The sequence below is a fragment of the Kogia breviceps genome, chromosome 3, assembly GCF_026419965.1.
Source record: "Kogia breviceps isolate mKogBre1 chromosome 3, mKogBre1 haplotype 1, whole genome shotgun sequence".
Lineage (NCBI taxonomy): Eukaryota > Metazoa > Chordata > Mammalia > Artiodactyla > Physeteridae > Kogia > Kogia breviceps.
This window is the reverse complement of record NC_081312.1, coordinates 169,270,471-169,291,273: the sequence shown is the minus strand read 5'-3', so window position 1 is coordinate 169,291,273 and position 20,803 is coordinate 169,270,471. Positions and strand designations below refer to the sequence as shown.

Here is a 20,803-nt window from a genome sequence, read left to right as displayed (position 1 = left end):
CTAGAGTCTTCAGGTGGCTATGGAACACACTTGTCCCCCAGCCCTGGTGGATGGGGACTTGGCCGGAACTAGGAACATATCAGGACTCCAGCTTAGCATGGGACGTGGCTTAGGGTAGGCGGTCTGGTCCAGCAGGAAACCCAGGATGCCAGACTGGAAACATGGCAGAAACCAACTGTATGGCCTGGACCTGTGGCTGAGATAAGGGGATGCTTGCCTCTGGCCAGCTTTAGAAACTGGGGGTGAGGTGCCAATGAGGTCCAAGGATGCTGTGCATTGTTGGAGGTGACGCCTGCTTGACTGCGAGTATCATGACAAAAATAGAACAACAAAAGCAAAACCACAAGCAAAGTTGGGGAAGAGAGGTTGCATTGGAGGCCTTGCTTGGGTAGGGGGTGGTCTGGGTTGTGGACGGCACGAGGTCATGGTTTGGCAGTGAGGGTTATTACCCTGTAGGCAGTGAGATGAGAGGCAGAGAGAGTTGATGTGCCTGGCCTGGGAGGTGATGGTTGCAGCCACGAGGCAGAATGAGGCCGCCTCGGGGGAGACAGCAGAGAACTGAGGTTGAGAACCATGCCTCGGGGCTTGGCTGCAGTTGAGGGAGGATAGAGGGACAAGGCCTAGCCCGGCGGACAGCCAGCCAGCCGTGGGGAATGTGTGTGGGAGGGCAGGAGACTGCAGCGTGGCGGGACCCTCTCGCAGAGACAGCCAGGAGGGAGGGTAGCGGTGCCAAGAGCTGAAGTTCAAGGGGCGGAAAGGTGCTGGATTTGGCAAGAAAGAGGTCCTTTAGGACTGCAGCGTGCACATTCCTGCTCATCCACGTCGCCGCCTACCGTGGTCGACGTTGGGAAGTTGTGCTCTGAGTGGGAGACCTGAGGTCCTCCGAGAGTCACTTGTGTTCGCTGTGCAGGACCAGGGAAGGCAAGAAAACGTCCTTGGTCATAGGAGGAAGGGTAACAGCCACTTGTGTTTTCCACTCAGGCCTTGGTTCGGCTGACCACCGAGGCTCCTCTCCTGCCAGCTTCAGTGAGGCAGAGTTTTGCTGCACCGTGTAAACGTACTCTATGAGTCCCCCAGGACAGCGAGGGAGGGAGGGAGGCTTCTGAGGGCAGTTGACGGCTTGGGGTCTGATTCCACATCATGACAGTCAAGGACTTTTCTTCCCTTCAGAATACTCCAGCTTTGCAGATGTATGTGTTAGAGTGACTACCTGCCTTGACGCTGCACCTACAAGTAGATAGTCTCCCACTTTAGGGTGTAGACCCTGAGAAGTAGACAGATGACACGTCTGCCTTTGCAAAGTGCTTTCTATTTGCTTAGTTTATTAGTTTGTGGAGTGGCTTTCAAAGAACTTTGTAAGAGTCTCTAATTTGGGGAGAGACACGCTCTTTGTCAGATTGAAAAATAGGTCTCTGAAATAACAGAATAATTCATCTAATTATCTTCTGTGCCTGGTCGAAGCCTCTGAAGCAAGGAAAAATTTAAAGTTGGGGCTTCCTGTAAAGTAAGCTCTCTGTTAAACAGAACCAAAATCAATAAATGGTGTCGTACTGAAGCAGCCTTTAAAAGGCAGGACTGCCATGTCGGGGGAGGTGGAGAGAGGCCTGGTCTACGTCCTGCCCCATCACGGCTCAGTCACGCAGCTCATGGATCCTTAGAGCCTTGGAGGAAGCTGGGAGGGAAAGGTATTCCACAAAGAACAGAAGCCTGGAGCTAGCGATTTGGGACATTGCGCAGAGCTGTGGACTCTGGACAGATCACTTAAAATTTGCGAGTCCCAGTTTCCACACTGGAGCCCACTTGGGATGATAAACGCTGTCTTCCTCCCGGGTTTGTTGAAAAGGCCCAAAGAGAGAGGATATGGGAGAGTGCATCTAACACCATGAGGCACTATACACACACAGTCAAGGGTGGTGAAGCCTCTCTGCTTTTGGAAAATGTTGGGGTCGGAGTGTGCTCCATAAAGAGCCGCCAGCTTCATCACCCATGTTCTAGATTGAGTTGAAGATTGCTTTTTCTTTAACGGATCAAGATGGTGTAGGAAAATGTGATCCTACCTGCAGGTGAGAGGGCTGTTTTCCCAGTTTAGGATTCGATGGACTCGCCCACCCAGTCAGGCACAGATGGCTCTGGAAAACCACAGCCTGTGTCTGTGGGCTGTGATGCTCTCATGTTTTCTTCTTTGATAAGAAGACTGGACAGGGAGCTCCCTGTGGGCAACTAGTTCCGGAAAGGGTAAGGGGAGAGGGTGGGACCAAGAGAGGCAGGCGCAGTTTCCGTTCTCAAATAAACCAATCAGAATTCACTCCCCGCCCCCGGGGGGGCGTGAGTGAGGAGCCCTGGATAGACCAGGAACGTACCTCCACTGAAGGACCCTCTACACAGAAACTAGACAGCAGGGAAGGAGACTCCTCCCGACAGATATTACCATTTAGAAGTAACTCGGCCCAGAACTAACGCTGTGGGCTTTGAATTCATTAGCGCTTTTTTTTACCTCACTCCCAGATGCTTCTTGTTCACAGACCATGACAGATTTATTGAGACATCGCCTTAGGAGCCTCTGGGGAAAGGCTTACAAAGGACCTGGAAGTCTGGGTGGAGGGTTTGCTTTCTGTGCTGGAGACTCTTATTGATGGGCAGTCACTAAGAATGGACTCTTAATTTGCTTCATAGAACTCAATGGTTTATCATCCAGAGTGAATTCCATGCCGGGTCGCGCTTGTGTGGAGTCTGCCTTTTCCATGTGTCATTCTATAGCGTCTGTAGTAATGAAGCTTTCTCCGTGGGGAGAGCCAGTGTTGGGCTCTCTTTGGCATGATGCCTCCTTCTAGCCAAAATCCCCACACAGCTAGCCTCCAGGAGTCAGTGCCTCAGGATCACGGGAGAAAAGAAGCATTAACAAGGAACAACAACAGATTACTGCCTGGTTTATATTCTTAGACTATGGTGGCCGATCACTTGATTTTACTAAGATAAACTGTTAAAGAGTCAAAACCACTGGAGTTTAATAAAAAGAGAGTATATTCGCCTTCTCGTGTGCCTATGACACTTTCAGTGACTTACACCTATAATCTCTCTCTCTCTCACACAACATCAAAATCTAATAATCTTTGGGGATAGGAGTCAGAGATATATATTGAGCTCTAGTTAATGAACTTACTAACCATAATTTCAAGATTAGTTGTGACGTGCTTGTATGTTTGAGAGAGAGAGACTGTGTGTGTGTGATTATGAACATATATGTACATATAATTTATAAAACATTGGTATTTGGAAGTCTTTCTCTTAGCCCTTTTTCTTAGGTTTTGTGTATAAACCGTAGTCCCTTAGTGCCTGCATGTTCTTAAGACATTTACTAGCAGTGTGATTTTAGGTAAGTCGCTTGCCCTCTTACTCTTTATTTATTTCTTCATCTCTTAATTTACAATTAAGGATGCCTTTGGCTACAAGTAAGAGAGAAACTCTGGACTCAGCTAATTTAAAACAATGAGGAAGGGACTTCCCTGGTGGTGCAGTGGTTAAGAATCCTCCTGCCAATGCAGGGGACATGGGTTCAATCCCTGGTCCAGGAAGATCCCACATGCCGCGGAACGACTAAGCCCACGAGCCACAACTACTGAGCCCGCGTGCCACAACTACTGAAGCCCACGTGCCTAGATCTCATGCTCTACAACAAGAGAAGCCACTGCAATGAGAAGCCCATGCACCGCAACAAAGAGTAGCGCCCGCTCGCCACAACTAGAGAAAGCCCGGGTGCAGGAACGGAGACCCAACGCAGCCAAAAATAAATAAATTTTAAAATAATAATAACAAAAAAAATAATACTAGATTAAATAGTTTATAAAAGAATAAAACAATGAGGAAATGTCTTATCACATGAGGCAAGAAATCAAAAGCTATGGCAGGGCTTCCCTGGTGGCGCAGTGTTGAGAATCCGCCTGCCGATGCAGGGGACACGGGTTCGTGCCCCGGTCTGGGAAGATCCCGCATGCCGTGGAGCGGCTGGGCCCGTGAGCCATGGCCGCTGAGCCTGCGCGTCCGGAGCCTGTGCTCCGCAACAGGAGAGGCCACAACAGTGAGGCCCGCATACCACACAAACAAAAAAAAAGCTATGGCAGCTGCAGAAACAGTACAGTCAGGGCTCTCGGACCCCTCTGGGTGACTCTCTTGGCTTGGCATTCTCTCTGTGGTGCCTTTGTCCTCAGGCTAGCTTCCCTCATGGTTGCAAGAAGGCTGCAGCAGTTCAAGGAATCAACTCCAGGCCCAGCAAGATCCAAAAGAGGGAGACATTCTGTCTTCCTGTGTAGCTTTTATTAAGAACAAAAAAATTATTCTCATGAACTTCCCCCTCCCCACAACCCAGCAGACTTTCTCTCATGTGTCTTTGGCCAGAAGTGTGTCACATACCTGTACCCAGTGGGCCACGTAACTTAGACCAGTAAGGACCCACCCGCTAGGACACCCTCCTGAAGTAATGGCCATGTGAAAAAGGGTGGAACTTTAACAAAGTTGGGATTTAACGGGAAGGGAGGAAGGACTTGGGTAGCCATCACCATGACGCCTGTTTGTGAGGAATGTTGAATTAACGTGGTTTAATGAGTGAACACATACAAAACTCTTTCAACAGTGCTTAGGACATGGGCACCACTGTGTGTTTGCTTATTGTGCTGAATATATGTATTTGATGAGTCTGAGTGCCATACCAATAAAAAGTAGCATTATGAATGGTATTGTTTTGTTAGTGGTAAAAGAAGAGAGAGAGCCAAAGGTAAACAAGAAAGGAAATCTAGTTGGTTCTCAGAGCCAAAGAGGAGACAGAGTGAGCACTTGGCCTATATTTGGTGGTCATCGTCTTTATCTTGGGAGGAGTTAGAGCAGCTTTCTAAATAAAGGAAAAATACTATTGTCCAATGTGTTAATGAATTCCAGTCTCAGAAGGCTCCTTTTTCCCACAGCTATTTTCTTTCACTAGTTGAAAGTGGTATTTAACTGCAGAAGTATTCTTAACACAGCCTGAGGTCTCTTAACCAAATAAAAAGCTTAGATTCCATTACTCTTGATGGGAGAATGGAGTTGGAAAGTTGTGTGTTGTGTATCTGTGTGTAAATTTATGAAAAGCATACACATACACTCATAAGAAACATATAAAAGCTATGGCAATTCTAGCCAAGAAAAAGGAAAAGAAAAAACTTGGCTTCTTGAAGCTTTTAACTAGAACTAAAAATAATCTTCCTAGTCCATGTTTGATACATTACTTGAGAAAAAATTTATTCTGTGTATCCCAAATGATTTTGGAGTTCATTTTCACACTATGTGACTTAAGAAGCTCCCTGTTGTATCTGATGATGTTTTTTTGTCATCAGGGACTTAGGCTTTTGTGCTGGCCACTTGATATGGCATTTTAGATGTAACAGGTGACAACTGCAAAGCTACAGGTCTTTAGAAGAAGAAAGGAAGAACCAGTTCTAAATGGGAAATCTCATTCATGTTAATGCATCATTTCATTCTTACAGCTGGAAGAGATTTGGGGGGGGGTTTGCTGATGGTTCGGTATTTTCCTTAGATCCAAAGCAAATCTCCTTAAAGGGTAGGTGTCCATCTGACAGTAGAACTCATCATATCAAATCCTTCCACTCCAGGGAAGCCAAAGAAGGCAGGGAGAAATTTTGGAGCTCTTACTCTGGCGTGAAAACAGCAGTTTCTGTTTTCTTTCTTCTTGGCCTTTTATCAAATTTGACTTTGAATCTCAGAAAGCTACGTTCCATTATTTATCATCAACCTCCTAAAGTCTGATGTTTGCCAGTCTATCTGGTCTGACACTTAGCATCCACAAATCCAAATAGTCATTTCTTTCTCAGAAGCTGTTTCTTCATGCCTGTGCCCTCAAAGAGGGGTCAGAGGGTCTTCCTCTACATGGCTGGCGTTTTTCCTTTGAAGTTGAGACCGCAAGTAACTATTTGGAAGCCTCCTAAGGAGGTCTTTAGTGCAAACCTGGATCACCAAGGTTGAAATGGAAACTGTACTGATTTCAGCTGATTTCTTGGGAGTGGGAGATCCTTTGTGGTGCTTCCATTAACTTCCTAATGCAAAGCCCTCCTTTGTCCCGAGTTGCTCCAGGCTTTAGAGCAAACACGGAGTGGGGAGCTAGGCTACAGGTATACGGTAGTCCCAGAGCCTTGAGGAAGAAGCAACAGAAAAAACACCCCAGTTATGTATGCCAACGCCTTTCCCGACGTTCACAAGGACCATTCCTATGAATAGATTTGCTACATAGACTGTAGCTCGGATAATTTAAGACTGATGGAAGCGTCTTCCCTCTCTGCACGTTTCATGCTCTTTGGCTTTCTGGTTCTTCTTTGCTTTGAAGGAAATACTGGTCTTCACCAAGGAGTCGGTCCACCTGCCATTTCCTTTCCTGACTCATTTCTGGGAACAGCGGATAAAGTGGGTGACAGTCACTCGGCAGGCTCTGGCGACACTAGGTTTTCACAACAGCCCTGCGATGTGTGTACTCTTAGGACTCTCCTGTCATAGACGTGGACACTGAGACAGGGCGGGCTGAAGCCGCTTGTTGAAACCACCGAGCTGGTGAGGGCAGAGTCTGGGCCAGGGCCTGGGTGTAGGGGATCCCAAGCCCGTGCTTACCGCAGAGCTGTTTCAGGATGGTGGTGCTCTCTGCCAGCACCTTAGGGGGCATCCATATTGCCAAGGGGATGGTGGTGGTATTTGTGGGCTCTTCCCCGCCGTTAGGCCCTTCTGTTCCCCCTCCTGCCTACTTAACTTCCACTGAGATGTCACATTCTAAGCAGACCAAGTCTGAAGACCACCAAAATCTCCCTTACATTTCTGCACAGAGCTTTGTACCCCATAGAAAACTTTCCATTTTCCATCCTGATTGGTTTGGTCAGTAGGGCTGCTTCTGGGTGTCAGGACAGAAAATCCCAAGCTTGGGATGTGGCGGGCGGAGTTCGGGCAGCACAGTTACTCCGGAAAAGTGTGGCCTTCTCCAGGCCCTTAGGTCTAAGGAGGGCTGTGCAGCCTTGCCCCCTTCACGGGCCTTGGCGTCATCTCCCACAATTCTCGCCTCTCCCCACTGCCCAGCTGCCCCCGCCCACCCTTTGTTTCTATTCTGCATAGTTTGCCATTGTGGTGGAAAAGATGTTGAGCTCGGTACAAAAGCACCAGACGTACACGGAGTATTGTGGGCTTTGGCCTGTTTCTTCCACAGAGATCAGGGCTGGAATGTCACATTATAAATCTCCCATGCCTGGCAGCTGCCTTCTCTGGGCCGATAAGCAGATAAGCCTTGAACCTAGGGTTAGGGAATTTCCATCCTCTGCTGCACCAGTACCCAGACACTTCTTTCTCGCCCCAGTCTTTCTTTCTTCTGGCTCTTCCCCCCACCCCCAACCCCGCTCTTTCCAAACACACGCAAATGAAACACTAAAAAACAATGCAGTAATCCCAAAGGTCTGTGGAACTGGAGGATAAAAACACAACAGATATTCAAAAATCTTACGTCTGTTATTTTCATTGCTTTTCCCTCTCAAGGACAGTACAGTTATGCTGAGAAAACCCTTAAGAAAGGAGGGAACATTTTAATTTTCCTTAAGACTCACCTGTAAGTGTTTTGGGTACTACGTGGTGCAGGGGGTAAACACCAGGCTGGGAAGAGGCCCTAGCCCTGACCTTGACCTTGACCAGCCTTGAGATCTAGGCCACACCACCAACCCGGTCTGAGGCTCAGGTTTTTTGACTTGTAATCCGAGGGGTTTGGACTAGATGATTTATAAGATGTCTTTCAGCTCTGACATCCTGTTTTTTGAGTGGAGGAGATACTAAGTCCATAAAGATGGTTTCCTATGGGCTGGTCCTTGGCTCACCCTGACCCCTGTATATGCAAATGATAGAACGCTTGGGTAACTAGTATTTGAGTGTCTATTACAAGCCAGGCACTGTGCTAAGGGATAATAAGGCATAGTCCTACTCTTTGTAGCTTGTATACCTACTACTACTAATGTGGGTGAGGTGGCAGTGGTAGCCCTTCAGATTTAAGAGTCTTATGCTTCTGGTAAAGAAAGACAAAGCCTGACATTAGGTAAAGGCGGTAAAGACAGACTTCATGCAGTACTATGGCAGTAGGAGAAAGAGACTTGAGTATGTGGAGAGCTGGGCTAAACTCTGATCCGGGTGGAGGTGGCTGTGAGTTTTAAGAGGAGAATGAGCGGAGGCTCTAGCACAGACAGAGAGGTAGAAAAATCACAGAAAGCACGCTGGTTAGTCAGTGTGACGAGGCCACGTGGGTTTACTAACTGATGCTAATAGAAGTTAGGCTCCTGCCTCCCATAGAGCCTGGGAGACAGGGGGACGGTAGGGGTGTGTGTGTTGGGGGGGGGGTGCGATCTTTCCTGATTATTACATTTGAAAGGAATGGCTCTCAAGTCCTTGAGAAGGACACTCCTTGGTTATAGGAGATACATATACATCTCAAAGGGACAGAAGAAGGATTTACAATTGTAAGGTTTTTTGTTTTGTTTTTTAAATAAATGCTTTAAGAAAAGGGAGTCAGGGGCCTATCGGGCTCTTGGCTGGAACAAATGGTAAATTGATTTGGCAGCTTTGAGGTTTCTCTGGTGGGAACTCACAGGGCACTGGTTCAACCCAGGGACATGACCACAGGCTGCTAGAAGCCGCGTTAAGAGTTTGTTTGAGTCCCTTAGTGGGGTGCAGTGGGTAAGATCGTTTGTGCCGGAAGTCTTAGTCCTTTCAGCACAAGGTTGAGGCCTAGTGGAGAAGAAGATTCAGAGGAGCTTGACTAGAGCTTCGTCAGGAAGAGGTCTTTGTCATTTCCTTGGCCAGAATTGTGTTCTTGGCCCATGATAATCCACCGGAAGCTCCAGGCTTTTACTGTGGCAAAAAGAAGTGTAATTTCCCCTATTAGTGTAGAGTCTAACCTTAGACTCATCAAGATACATCTCCTGGAGGTGGGGAAGCCCTTTTCTCTGAGCCTGGAACCAGGAGGAAGGTGAATAAAATCAGGGTTCCATGGGCAGGAAGAAGGGGGTGAGGAGTGGCTTTCGGGTCTGCCCCTGGGTCTGGGTGCTGACTCCCCAGCTGTGTTGGGTGGAGGGCCCATTAATGTCCATCTTAACCATATTCCTGCTCCATAGACAGGCTCGATGGAGGAAAATGGCCTGGGGAGTATAATACTGAGTTTTAGGAATCGCCCAGTATATCTTGAGAGGCATAGAATGATGGATGAGGAAGTTTTCTTTCTGATTGTGGTGGTCGGGCAGAACAGCAACATGCAGTGGTCACAAGTCACAGAAACAAGGATGAAGTTATTGAATCTGCATCTTGGTTACAAACCAGATGAGCCACAGGGGCTCCCTTGAAACTTTTCTCCCTCTCTTCACTCCCAACATCCTGCCCTCTAATAACCGTGGACAGGCTTAGAAATAACTGGGCTTTGCCTCCGAAAGGTGGTGTTTTCAGACAGGAATCAAGTGATGGATGGAGTAGGATTGGGGGCGGGGGGTGGAATCCCAATCAGAGGGCAGGTTGTAAGGTTTTCTTAAGTGAAATTCTACACGTTGCCTAACAGAGGTGTCCTTGAAAAGTGAATTAAGTTATATTTTATTTGAATTAGGAGAGCTTAGTATTCAACGGAATCTTACAGTGACTCCTTAGGGAAATGGAAGTAAACAATTTGGGGAACATGTAACTCCATTTGGTATACCAACTGAGGAGTCTAAATACCAGACATGTCTGAACAAAATACACTTATTCTAAACGTTTTAAAAATAGATGATGAGTCATCGAAAACAACTGAAGCACAGGTTGCTGCTGTGGGCAGTGCATGGTGACTGCATGAAATGCTGGGCTGTGAGTGACAGCTGGTGAGGTCGAGGTGGGCTGGTCCACACGCTGAAGACGGGGAGGCAGGTGGCGATGGACGTCTGCAGGGCTCGCCTGGGAGTCTCCCAGGTGACACATGCACTGTGATTGTCTGGGTCCCTTATTTGCTTTCATGGATGATATTCATTTTTTTGGAGTGTTGGATCCTAATGGGGCAAATATATATTAAGTACCCCATTCAATAATCTGTGTCACAGAAGGAAGCGTAAGCTCATTCAAAATCAAAAACGTTTGAGTTGGATGAAGTCTTTTATGAGCATCGTGTTTGTTTGGACTTAAAATACCCCAATTCTGGAAATACTGATAATTTGGCGTAGGTCAGATCATGGGCATTCTGGGTAAACTACAACAGTATTTGTTTTCTTTTTCTTCTTTAAATTTAATTTTTATTTTCTATTAGAATATAGTTGATTTACAATGTTGTGTTAGTTTCAGGTGTACAGCAAAGTGATTCAGTTATACATATACATAGCAGTATTTGTTTTCTCAGTGAAGATTTTCAGATGTTATCACCTAGCATGATTTCTCCACACTAGGCCACAGGTCGGCAAACTTCGGCCCTCAGGCCACATCTGGTCAGCTGGTCACCTCCGGCCCACTGCCTATTTTTGTATGGCTCCTGAGCTAAGTATGGTCTTTACAGTTTTAAATGTAAAAAAAAAAGAAATAAAATAAAAAAGAATATTTTGCGACATGAGAATTGTACGCAATTCAAATTTCAGTGTGTATAAATAAAGTTTTCGTGGCTCACAGCCTTGCTTGGCGTTAAAGATTGTGTGTGGTTGCTTCTGGGCTACAATGGCCTGGATGAGTGGTGTCCCAGGCCGTGTGACTCACAAAGCCCAAGATATCTATTCACTGGCCTTTTATTAGAAGTGATTGCCGTCCCCTGCCCTGGACCCTTTCATGGCTTCCTTTATTTTCTTCTTCCCACGTGAGAGGTCCTTTCTCTCGGGGGCAGCGTTCCCTGGGCTGAGTGGCCGCGAGCCCCCCAGGCTCTTCCTGAGTCACAAGCGCGTGAGGAGCGGGAGAGAGTGTCCCCACCCGCGTTCAGACCGGTGGCGCCAGAGTCACAGACCGATGACTTCTCCGTGGTCTACACCGTTAGCCGTTGACTTCCTAGTTTTCTTTTGCTTCAGGCCGTATCAGTGTTTTATTTGCATGTACATATTTTAATCTTTTAAATTTTCTCGTAATTTATGGGCATAGGACGAGATGGGCTGAAGGTAGGCAGGAGGGGTCCAGGAGGACTGACTGATTTACTCATTCATTCACGTATTCATTTATACCTCCAATAAACACTTACTGAATAAGAGCCGCTGTAGACCTCAGGGAGCTCAAAATCCAGTCGGGGGGTAGAACACGTAACCGGGTAAATTGCAAAAGGATATTAGCCAAACAACAATTGTACTGGATTTGTCTGCAGTACAGAGGTAGTGTGGATGAGAGCTTGGTTTACTCTGCAGAGGCTGGGGTTAAGGGCACGTGATCAGGGCAGGCTTTGAGGAGATCATACCTGACCTGGGACTTAAAGGAGGATGGGACGATTTGGCCGGGCTCTCAGAGAAGACTAGCATTTCAGGCAAAGGACACTGAACATGCAGTGGCACCAAATCATAAAACAGTCCCACGAGACGGAGAGTTTCAATTCGTTCATTATTGCTAAAGAAGAAGTTTCAAGATGGGCTGAGAGGGAAGCAGAATCTGTAGCTAGAAAGCTAGGAGGGAGCTCGGGTATGAAGTGATGATGCCCCAGGCCAGGTTAGTGTTCAGTGCAGATGATGCCATCAGAGCATTTCAAGCTGGAGTTACATACTCTTGGTTCTAACTCAGTTCTCTAAGTCTAGCTGAGTATCTTTATTGCACCTCAGTGAAACATGATTTCTTTGTAGGGTTAGGTAAATGTCCATGTCACTACATCATGATTTTTGAGCTTTGGGGATTGTCCTAATTCATTCCTTCATTGAATTATTCATTCAACTAATATTTATCGAGGGCCAACTTTGTGCCAGGGACTGTTTCCGGGACTGAGGACGGAGCAGCGAGCTGCTCTAGCTGGCGCCCACTAGCTACTTGCAGCCGTTCATTGTTTGGCTACATAGGAGGTTTGGGGAGGACCACACAAGCCTGCCTTTTGGTCTTACCTGATTTGGCCACAGCCATTTTGGCCGTGTCCTCTGAGTGGCCACTGGATGTCATTTTCTGTTTTCCACCTGCGTCCGTTATCTGATTAAAGGGTATAATTGTGGCCATCTTTGAACACGCTGGAAGAACGATATTGGGGGTTGTGCAGGTGGGGTCGAATTCCACAGAAGGTGAGTGCACGAGACATAAAAGAGGAGTTCCCACAAGAACGTGAACTATTCATCATTTATTCAGGCAGTGGCTCCCACGCGTTTTTGGCTGGAGCTCCCACAAAGAAGAACATTTTAGAATCAAAACAGAAGTTTCACAAAGTTATGAAAGCGTTGCCCTGATACTTTCTATTCTGTCCTGATTTACTTACAAATGTAGGTAGAGACCCGCTAAATTGATTTCACAACCCGCCGTGACTGGGTCATGGCCTCCAGGCTAAGGATCACTGTGTCAATGTGAACATTCCTTGCTGGCTGACACAGGGTTTTCAACTGTCTTTATTTCTCCCAGTTCTCACTAAGTACTTGTTGATGGATTGTTTCAGCTCCTCCTTGGCCTTTGATATCCAAGCAACTGTGCACAAACTGAGCCATAGATCACTCAGTCTTTGTGTTACTGAGGAAGCCCAGCCATACATGCCCCTTGCATGTCTTGACCCTCCTGAGGTGACCCAGGCTGCCTGGTCGTAATTACTCTAGTTGGGCATTAAATGGGATCAGACCCTTCCTTATAGAGGATCTTCCTTATAGAGGATCTCGCTGTCAGCTGTGAAAAAACAATCATGACCGACACCTTCCCTGGGCAGGACTGCAGTTCTGAACTTGTGCAGTCGGCTCTGCTTGGGGTGTGTGGGTTCTTCTAAGGGTTTCAGATGTGGGCGGTGAGGTGGGAAGTTGAGAAATGTTTATCTTCTCTATTCTAATGGCGTACAGGAGATTTAGCCAGAAAATCCAGGATAAGGGGAGAAAATGACAATCAAATGCATGTTTCTCTGAGGTTCACCAACCCCAGCGTGTTAAAGCATTTCATGTTGTTTATTTTATTTTATTATTATTTTAAATTTATTTATTTATTTATTTATTTTTGGCTGCGTTGGGTCTTCATTGCTGCTCTCGGGCTTTCTCTAGTTGCAGTGAGCGGGGGCTACTCTTTGTTGCGGCATGCGGGCTTCTCATTGCGGTGGCTTCTCTTGTTGCAGAGCACGGGCTCTGGGTGTATGGGATTCAGTAGTTGTGGCTCGCGAGCTCTAGAGCACAGGCTCAGTAGTTGTGGCGCACGGGCTTAGTTGCTCCGCGGCATGTGGGATCTTCCTGGACCAGGGCTCGAACCTGTGTCTCCTGCATTGGCAGGCAGATTCTTATCCACTGTGCCACCAGGGCAGCCCCCCATGTTGTTTATTTTAATAGAGAACAATTCACCTCATTCTGTTTGCTCTGAAGCTGATCTCGGGCACCATAGCTAGCATCTGAAAGGGTGAGGGATGAATTCCTTCCTTCAGATCTTGCTTAGGATTCCAGCAGGCAGTGTCCCCTCTTTTTTTCAAGTGAAACAATCCTGTGGACAGAGCAGCCTAGTGATGACTCAGGCTGATTCTCTTTCTTTTAAATATGCACTGCTTTCTGGCTTCTGGGGAGTGCTTTGGAGAGAGTTTCCTGTTAGCTTGAACTCTCAGGCCTGAGACCTTATTGAACATATTTAGTTTATCTATTCATTCAATGACGTATGTTTTGAGTCCTGACCTGTCAGGGGGAGCCCTTGGGTTAGTCAGTGTGCAGGTAAGAGCTGGAGGAAGAAAGGACCAGCTTCCAGGAGGGGATGGGGCTGGATCTGTGTCATAAGGAGAATGGTGGATGCAGGAAGGGGGCTTCCCTGGAGAGGAGACAGCCAGGGGAGCACAGGACGTGATGGTGCATGAGGGGTGAGGGGTAGCTGTAGCCAGGAGAGAGCACAAGTGTGTGCCCCTAAAGCGTGCTCAGAAACAGGTACAGTGTGATGCCCAGCCATTCCAATGGATGTCCATTCCACTGGATGTCCCGCCATTCCGATGGGCCTGCACAGTCACCATGTGTATACAACCTCAGCCTAACGTCAGCACCTGATTGCTTGACAGGCTGCACTCATAGTGATATACAGCCAGAGAAGTCCTTGGTTCCCCTGGTCAGAAAACCCAGATATATTGGTATTAAAGGAAGAGTCTTTGTCCAAGAATCTGATGTGACCTCCTCAAAGAGTCCTGCCAGGTTATTACTTCCACGGAGTTAGAAGCACGAGTCTGTTTTATACCTTCTTTCCCAGTGAGAATGGCACCTAGCCCAGTCCTGCCGTGTTATATAAATCACTATGTATTCTTAGGGTTAGTTTCAGGTCAAGGATCAGAAAACCCAAGAGGCTTAGGTAGAGGTTTGTTTCTCACTCATGTGAAAGTCAGGTAGGCAGGCCAGACTGGAATGGAGTGCCCTGGGGTCTGGTCCTTCCATCTGGTTACTCCCCTGTGTATGGCCTCTGTGACTGACTTCAACTCATGGCCCAAAATGTCCATTCCAGCTCCAGCCATCGCATCTGCAGTCCAGCCAGCGGGAAGGATAAAAGGGTAAGAGAAGGACATGCTTTTACCTTTATGAAGCACTTCCTAGAAGTTGTACATTATACTACTCTACGTACCACTTCTACTCATATTCCGTGGTCAGAACTTGTCCACATGGCTGCAGTTGGCTCAAGGCAGGCTGGGAAACTTGGGTTCTCACCTGGTCAACCCAGTGCCCGGTTACACAGTTCTCGTAGGATTCTGTTACCGAGGAAAAGAGAGAACCCATATCGAGGGACCGTTGGCGGTGGTGTTTGGCTCTTCTGCTATTTAAATAACCAGAAGAGTCTTCCAGGGGCCCTAAAAATCAAATGTGATGTTGCAGTCTGCTCACAGCCCCACAGCTTCCCAAGTATTCTCATAATGTCACAAGATATATATGAACGGGCCTAAGGACAAGGGCTTGAGTTCTGACCAGGCCTGTTCGTCTTCAGTTGGTCACCAGATATTTATTTAGTGCTCCCAGTGATTTAAGGCATTGGACCTAGGGTCTAAGAAGGGCAAATCCTGTCCAACAATGACCTTCAAATTAGGGTTGAAGAGAGAGATCTGCTATTCTAGGAAAAGTCCTGTAAGTAGAGAGAGAGAGAAGGAAGGGATGTGGGCTGAATGTGGCCCTTTCCTCCATCATGTATGTATATTACCTTCCTTCCTTAAGCCACATCCGATTCTCATCCCTTTGAATGGGGAACCACCCTGACCCAAAGGTGACTTCTGCAGACATCTAAGCTCGTTCATAACATGGATCTTATTAGTGTAACTCTCAAAGGGTTATACGACTTTGAAATCCTTGCAGACCATTTCATTGCAGCCCTTCTGTGCACCAGTAATATATTTGAAATGTAGCAGTTAGCCCCACATCACGTTTCCCAACTGTAAAATCCCATTCCCAGGAGAAACAGTGTACTGGGGCTTGGCTTAAGGGGAAAAAATTCTTTCAATTACTCTTTTTCCAGATGCCTTATTTTTTCTTTTTGTGTCATCGCTTCTTTAACTGAAATAGTCTGATGTATTTTAAGCTATTTTCTTTTCTCTGTAAAACATCTGCCAGCAGGGTTCTCTGCTTTGTCGGAAAAAAAACAGCCTGTTTTCAGATATTTAGGTCTGATAATGTTCACACAGAAGTAACACTGGAGACGGGGAAGGCCCTGGAATGGGCATTTGATCCATCTGAGCCAGGTCTATCCTATCTTTAAAGGCCTGCAATCTCACTTTGATGAACTGTGCTGGTACCTAACAGTCTTTGTTTTCAGGAAGTTCTTTGGGTTTGCCAATTAGTTAAGATTTTTATTAAGTCATTGGCTGTAAAAAGTTACTGATTTGGGGCACTCTTAATGGGATTGCCTAGGCTTTGATTTCATAGTTCTTTTAGGTAATTCTCATGATTTGGTTGGTATCTCCAGTATGTCTCTGTGTGGCCCCGTGTGAGAAAGCTGACCTTCCCAGAGTGTCTAATTCATTCTAAGAGGCCAGCTGATATCTGGACAAGATTGATCCATTTCTACCATTTATTTTACATAGTAGTAATCTTCATTATAAAATATAAAGCTTCCTCCTCAGGCAGCTTAAAAGCTACAGTTTGGATGGGTTGGATGGAAATTGAGCACTGGAGTAGGAATTTAGCTCACTCCAAAGAAGAGCAGCTTTTCTCCTGGAACGGGGAGATTAGAAGATGCAGATATGTTTAAGGAACGGGGAAGAAAGTTGAGGAGCCTTTATTCTGCCCCACTTCATTGCTTCCTTTCTCTCTCACACACAGGTGAGCGTGCGCGCACACACACACGCACGGAAGTCTTTATTTCTCTGTAAAGCAGGAAGCAAAGTCATCTGCCAGGAGTGAAGAAAGAGGTGGTAGGAGAAGAGGGCTTTGAGGGAGCACTGAAGGCTGGTATCACTGTTGTGAGCGATAGCAAAGGGAGTTGACTTGAGACACATAAAGGAAGAACTGGGCAGAGTTGAAGCTGGAGATGCTAAATTTGTAGTGGAAGCAGTCAACATCTGGGGGGTAGAAGGGGAGAAGTAAGATCTTTGGTTAGATCTGGGGCTGGTGTATTGTTGGGGTGTTTATTAAAAGGACAAGAAGGCAGCGGGGCTGAGGGTATGGACGAGAACATAGTTGAAGTTATGGATCATTGATTAATTCATCCATTAAGCAAATATTTATGAAGCAACCATGGGAGAGAGGGTGGCTGGATAGGGAAGGAGGTGAAGACAGGAGTAAATGGATACTTTTGGAGAAAATGGAGAGGTCAGGAGATGAGAAGCCTCAGGAAGTCAAGGACCAACAAAGGAAGTGATGGCATGAGCAATCTGGAAGGATGATAGTGGAAGCTGGTGTATAAATAGCTCTGTATGTGTGCCAGGCATCATTCTAGATTCTTGGTGCAAATTAACTCATTTAACTCTCACAGCAACCGTATGAGAAAGGACTATTATTTTTCACATTTTACAAGCATGGAGAGATTAAGTAACTTGTCCAAAGTCTCCCCACTAGTACAGAACTGGAATTTGAACCCAGATAGTCTAGCATCAAAGCCCAAGCTTTGCACATTGTACTTGTACTGCTTCTAGGAAGCTGTGGTGCATAATGGGTGCAGAATGTTAAGGGTGGGGTGGTTCCAGGTGATGACTCCCTACTGGAGACATCTGTAGGAGAAAGTGGCTAAAGCCCAGTGTGAATGAAGGTCATTGGAGGCAAGATCAAGGGTACATTATCCATGTGATTCCTGGTGGGAGAGAAGTCTGGGCTAAAAGCATTCATGCATGTTGGCTGGTGATTAGAAGACCAGTGGATGACAAATGAAGAGGTGGAGATTGTGATACGATCAGATGGCCTGAGTCCGAAAGCTCCAGGGTTATTATATGTGAGTGGAGGAGGAAGAGTTTGGAAATGCCATTGTTGGGGGAGGAAAAAGCGAATCGCTCCTCCCAACCCTGCAGCCTGAAGGACTGGGAAGCTGTGTTCTTGGGGAAGACCGAGGCTTCAACCAGGCCGGCAGATGGAAGGAGGATTCTCCCCGTGAGATGAAGATGTTTGAGGATTTATTTTCTATACTGAAGAGTTCCAGCGATTTGGGAGGGAGGAGGGTGTGGGCAGCCTGGATCAAAGCATAACAACACAGAGAAAGTTGGAGTGAGAGCAGGGCCGAGGATGGGAGATGGAAGGGGCCAACGTTTGGGGTGATGACAGACCTGGGTGGGCTGTTTGCCTTCAGGGGTCCAAGTGGAGCCCTGGTGTGCAGTTGCATGGACCTCCAGCAGGCCAAGGCCCCAGGCTGTGACCACTGTCCAAAGGGCCCAGGTTGGCCTTCCATCAGGGCCAGGCCAATGAACATGCTTTCCACAGACCATCAGCTTTCCTTTAGCCGTGGCAACAATTTGTGAATGGGCTTATTCTGAGTCATATTCTGTCCCTATCCAAGGGGGAGTCTTCTTTTTTTTAAATTTCATTGAAGTATAGTTGATTTACAACATTGTATTAATTTCTTCCATACAGCAAAGTGACTCAGTTATATAGATAATATTATTTTTCATATTCTTTTCCATTATGGTTTGTCGCAGGATATTGAATATAGTTCCCTCTGCTATACAGTAGGACCTTATTGTTTATCCATCCTATATAGAGTAGTTTGCCTCTGCTAATCCCAAACTCCCATTCCTTTCCTCCCTATCCCTTCTCTCACTTGGCAACCACAAGTCTGTTCACTATATCACCAAGAGGGATTCTTAAACTTTTTCTGTGCCGTAGAGATCTATGACAGTCTGGTGAAGCTTATGGACCCCTTTTCAGAGTAGTATTTTTAAAGGCAGAAAATAAGATGCCCAGGGTTACAAAGGCAACCAGTTTTAAGTATGTAAGTTATCAGAATATAAAAAAATTAATTTCTGATCTAGAAATACACATGCTCTATTGTTGACACATTATAGAATAAGAACTAGCTGCAAGTCTCCTAACATTTATAATTTCAAAGTAATGATGAGCATCAGTAATTTATTGAGATATAAGGTGAGATGAAGGTGTCTGATTTCCACCAGTGACAGAACGTCAGGTGTTGCTAATACTGCTGTGGCTTGTTGACTGAATTCAGAATAGAGCAAAATGCTATGTTTCAGTTAGAAATTAGTGAAAATAAATATGTAATATTTTCCCACCCGAATCCACAGAGCCTCTGAATTCTACTCACAGATCTTTGGTGGGTGGGAACCCCTGAGTAAGAACCCCCATAGAAGAAACATACACATAGGACCCAATTCTTGAAATGCAGATAGTTTAGGACTTCTGGCTTTTCCCATTCCACCATGTCTGCCTAAAAAAGTTCATAATTGTTGTACTCATGTGTGGACCTCATTCATAAAGGTTTGTGAACATGGTACACTTGTCAGAGCTTTAAATGGCTTTGTGCCCCTCACTGTGTAGAGTCAGGTCTGGACCAGAGCCTGGGACAGACACATGTCATTGGAGTTCCCACTGAAGCCCCATCCTTACAAGCCCCTCCTTTGCTCTGTGCTCCAGGTCTCCTTCTAGAACGGGCTTTCTCAACCTTAGCACTGCTGACATTTTGGGATGGATACTTCCATCCCAAATGGATGGAAGGGGGGCCTGTCCTGGGCGTTGTGAGATGTTTGGCGTCCCTGCCTTCTGTCCACTGATGGCAGTAGTATTATCTCCTAAGTCACGACAAGCAAAATGTCTGCAAACACTGTGAAATGTCCCCTGGGAGGTAAAATCCCCCCAACCCCATTTGAGAACAATTGCTCTAGAATGTGGTTTCAGCTGTTAACCCAACAGTAGCAGCCACTGTCTGCTGTGGCCGTTGTCAGTTCCACAGGAGGACAATCCTACCTCACATATCAAAATGGCATCCCGTCCCCTCAATGTCAGAGTGACCTCTTACCAATAATACAGAGAAACATTCACACATTGAGGGGAACTCTCATCCCAGTCATGGGAAAGAGAACATTTTCCATTGTTCACAATATTTGCCACTAGAAACTGGGTAATACTTTCCCTCAAAATAATATCTAAGTATACTCACCACTCTGCTAAATGTCTACAGATTGCTTTTGTGACACATATGCTTTCTGAAGGCACACTGCAAATTGGTGACCCATTATCACTGATTAGAAGAGAAAGTGAGGGCTTCCCTGGTGGCGCAGTGGTTGAGAGCCCGCCTGCCGATGCAGGGGACATGGGTTCGTGCCCCGGTCCGGGAGGATCCCACATGCCGCGGAGCGGCTGGGCCCGTGAGCCATGGCCGCTGAGCCTGCGCGTCCGGAGCCTGTGCTCCGCAACGGGAGAGGCCACAACAGTGAGAGGCCCGCATACCGTGAAAAAAAAAAAAAAAAAAAAGAAGAGAAAGTGAACAATGTTAAACCATTCACAGAGAAACTTCACAATCTCTTCTCCTGGAAAGCTTTTTCAAAAGGATTAGAGACCTATTTGATGAAAGTGATTTGGCTGAGGTTCTGCCTGGAGCATGAGCTTGATGACATCTGGAATTCTGTTCCAACTGTGCAGTTATGAAAGGAGAAAATGAACAAAGAAAATCATCACTGGGGCTTCCCTGGGGGTGCAGTGGTTAAGAGTCTGCCTGCCAATGCAGGGGACACGGGTTCGAGCCCTGGTCCGGGAGGATCCCATATCCTGCGGAGCAGCTAAGCCTGTGCGCCACAACTCCTGAGCCTGCGCCCTAGGGCCCGCGTGATGCAACTACTGAAGCTCACATGCTCTAGGGCCCACATGCCACAACTACTGAGCCCGCATGCCACAACTACTGAAGCCTGCACACCTAGAGCCCGTGCTCTGCAACAAGAGAAGCCACCGCAGTGAGAAGCCCATGCACCGTAACGAGGAGTAGCCCCTGCTCACTGCAACTAGAGAGAGCCCGCATGCAGCAACGAAGACCCAACGCAGCCAAAAATAAATAAGTTAATTTAAAAAAAATCATCATCATAACTTGCTCCCAAGTTAGCATCTCCCATTATAACATACAGATGTGTAAACAGTACTTTTACTTTAAAACAATACATAGCTGTTAATCGTCACGTCTTTCCCATTTTATGTTTGCGGACTACCTTATAATACCCTTCACCTTTCATCTATTTACTACAAAAAGAAATTTCAGTGGCTAAAGCAAGCCCAGAAAATTTTTTCTCATTCTAGGT

General features: G+C 46.5%; 1 protein-coding gene and 1 pseudogene across 1 annotated transcript in view; one reads left to right on the top strand and one right to left on the bottom strand.

The window, feature by feature from the left end:
* LOC136793734 (large ribosomal subunit protein uL24 pseudogene) overlaps positions 1–12,171 on the bottom strand; it is a 33,215-nt pseudogene extending 21,044 nt beyond the window's left edge.
* Positions 1–20,803, top strand: part of LOC131752394 (coiled-coil domain-containing protein 3-like) — a 101,209-nt gene that overhangs the window by 46,263 nt on the left and 34,143 nt on the right. The window lies entirely within an intron of this gene.